The following is a 3,569-nucleotide window of genomic DNA, read 5'->3' as shown; positions in this document are numbered from 1 at the left end:
TGATGCTGTATCTGAAGTGTCTGAATACTTCTTCCACTGCTGAATATCTCGTATGGTACGAAGATACTTAGCAGGAGCATATTGACCTCTTGGTCCTTAAAAGCTTCACTCCTCCAGTCACTTATTTAAAAAAGCTGTATTGAATAAATCTGCCAATAGTCTGCATACCCTTCTTCCCCAGATCTCATAAAACACTAATGCTGCACGTGGGAGTGAAGATTGACTGTGAAAGTGACGTCCACTAAATGCAGCAGCAGGACAGGCTAATAGAAATGCTGCATTAACAGAAGGAAGGAGGACCACATGACTTTCTCCATATGCTGCTAATATGCTAACATTCATACATAAAACATATCTTAGCTTGTCATTATCATTAGGGTCATTGTCATTCAATAATATAATAATAGTTGTTTGCTGCTATATAAATTATCTGGATGTTGTGCTTTCTCCTATAAGGCTACATTACAGTTTGTCTCCAGTCTTGTTCTGCTTGCTAATGTAGGTGGTGTAGACCATCTGCATGTAGAACACTGCTCATTTTAGGAGAGACCAAACTGTTTTGACTCTGAATTTGTGTCAACATGTTTCTGTAGCACAAATATCCCCTCTAATAGCCTTTAATTGATTAGTGTGTGACAGTCTATTGGTGGTCAATAGTCACACTGGCTTTGCACACAAAGACTAAAGTACAATGAGCTACAACATAAAGCTTTCACATGTTATTCGTCTTAGGAATTTAAATTCCAGCTTTAAATGACTGACGTAAGGACTAATGAAGAAATATTTGCAATGAGCAATGCTCTTTCATTAGCAAATAATTGGTTGTCCCTGGTTACATTTTAAATTGATCAAAGCAAATAGCCCCGAGCCCTGACACGAGTTCTGACACACCATAGAGGCAGCTGTGAACAGAGCTGACGACAATGCTGCAGCTCAACCTACGTACCCGTTGCCCTGATATTTTGACAAGACATATGCAGTGGGAGACATGCATAAATGTCATTTCACTTAAAAAAAAAAATGTAATGACAGGAAGACAATCAACTTTCTACACGCACATAACAAAGCCACAGCCAGATATTGAGCCCACCTAATTAAGCAGACAGGGTTCAAACTGGTGGAAATGCAAGTTTTTCAACCTTGCCTTTTGTCTTAGTTACTGTATTCTTTGACAGCTACTGTCAATAACATGCTGCCTTAAAAACATGTACACAATTGGCCTAATGGGGTCCCGATGGTGTTTTTGTGTCTGTCAGTCAAAAGACTGAACCTTCAATTTTGCCATTTTGGCATGGACGGCACAATACAACTCCCGGCTAATCCAAATATGGGCAATAAGGTGGATCGTTGGTGGAGCTGAGCTGAAAAGCATTTTTTGTACCGGACTGTAAACATGTTAATTTCTGCTGTAAAGTTGGTTTAACACTGAGGTCTGCGGGGATTTGACTCACTTTTGGAGCCAGCCTCAAGTGGCTATTTCAAGAACTGCAGTTTTTGGCACTTCCAAGTTGGTTTCATTGATGAGCGCTGGGGTTTGCCGCTTGGTTTTTACATGCATTGCTGATGATGGGCTGTTGGATGCTTGAGGAAGGCATGATTGCGAATGCGCCTCCATGGCACGCAAATGAATACAGACGGCTGGAATTGACAAAAAAAAAACAAGAGGCGTTGGAGCTCCATTAGCATTAGCATTTATGGTAACGGCTGTATAAAGCAAAGTTTAAGTGAAGATTTTTTCCCTTCTTCGGCTGCTGGTTTAGTGACTTTTGGTTGTAGAGTGATTTGAATCTGTGGAGTCTTAGCTTTGGTTGGCATTATGTAGCCAAATCGCTAGCAGCACTATGAGCTCATGCACCATTGGCGTGTTTTTATGTGTACTTATTCTGTTGCTTGGTGTTGGAATTGGGTTTCGTTAAGGTAAAAATGTTTTTTTGCAGAGAAAAAAGTCTACCTTCTTCCCAGTAGGGGTGTGTATGCAGGATGAATATGTTGCTATACTGCCCGCGGTACGGGAGTGCTCTATTTCAAAAGTTATAAATAATTGTTTCCTTCACACAAGAAAAATGCCTGAGAAGACTTCAAACTGATGTTAAAAACTGATTCAAAACGCTTAATATATACAGTATTTGTATTTATTTAAATATCCATTAGTTCATATGAACTAAATCAATGAATATGTATGCTCGATTTTCACACTGCTAACACTGTTGTATTATTAAAGTGTCTCCATCATGATACTTTTGGCAGTATTTACATATGCTCAGGGACAAAACATCAAAATTGTCAGTGTCTCGTATGAATTACAATCAGCACTAACATGCAGGGTTGCAGAGCAGAGCAAAACTCATTTGATTCACGTAGGCTCGGCCCAACACTTTAATCTCTTGTTTTAAATCACTACAACATCATTCATTTTAACATCATCTTGTACTGATTCAGTGATTTCCTAATTAGGATACAGGTTTTTTTCCTCCACCACACAACCTTCCTGAATACTCAAACTATTTTGTGTATTTAGTGTCAGATACATTTGAAAACATCATGTAAACAGTGTATGTTGGATTATAATGTTGGTGTAACTTCTTCCAGTATATTGCATCCACATGACACCACAAGAGAGACCTACAATAGACTGAAATCCCTGCATTCTTCTGCAGTCTGGCACAATGAACTGAAAATGTCTTGTGACTGACCACTTAAGTTAAAATGTAGCATCACATATCCTGCTGACTGTAATTTTTGGAGTGTACAACACTACGAGGCTACAAATAAACACAAATTAAGATTAGAAGAAAATCCACTTGATTGTGAACTGCAACATTAGACCTCCTATAGATCAGATTATATATACTGTAGGTGTTGTTTCAAAGGACTAAATGAGTCTGGACACCATGCTACTCTATAGTGAAAAACATAGTTGCCTGTTAAAAAGCTTTACTGGATTGATTGGATTTGATCAGCCATGTATGACATGTAAATGTACCCGTGTAGAGGTTACCATAGCGCTAAAGGCTATGTAAGGAGAAGAAGGAGGTTGATCTAATGTGAACAGTTGGATGTCTGGCGGGAACTTCAGCCTGTTAGTTGTGAATATTGATGTGACAAGAAGAGGGAGAGTCACAGTCAGGAGACTGAATTACTTCTATTGTCGGTGCACTGTGAGGAGGATTTAAGCACAAAGACTCACAAAATGTAACAGTGGTGGAAAACTCATCAGGTGGAGGTGACGCTGAACTGTGTGGCCTGAAAAGAGTGTCTTATTGTAAACATGCTGCCCTGCAATATTTCAATATCCTGTTCTTTCTTTGAAATGCTGCTGACAAAAGATCATCTGAAGGGTCATGGAAGATAAAGGTACACAACGTGCGCTGACTGATTACTGCATGTGGGCCACTGCGAAGAGAGACGGCGTGGTTCATCTGTTATTCATGAAGTTTAATACAGGAGCCACAACAATCAATCAATCTATTTCACCATGTAGCCACTTGTGCGTCACTAAGTGCGCACGGCGCCCTGCCTGTTGCTGGAGGAGAGAGGCTGTGCGCGCTCACACTCGCATTCAACAGGCG

Source organism: Anarrhichthys ocellatus, unplaced genomic scaffold, assembly GCF_004355925.1.
Source record: "Anarrhichthys ocellatus isolate YVR2014 unplaced genomic scaffold, GSC_Weel_1.0 scaffold58, whole genome shotgun sequence".
Lineage (NCBI taxonomy): Eukaryota > Metazoa > Chordata > Actinopteri > Perciformes > Anarhichadidae > Anarrhichthys > Anarrhichthys ocellatus.
The sequence above is the reverse complement of the archived record's forward strand: the minus strand, read 5'-3'. Positions refer to the sequence as shown.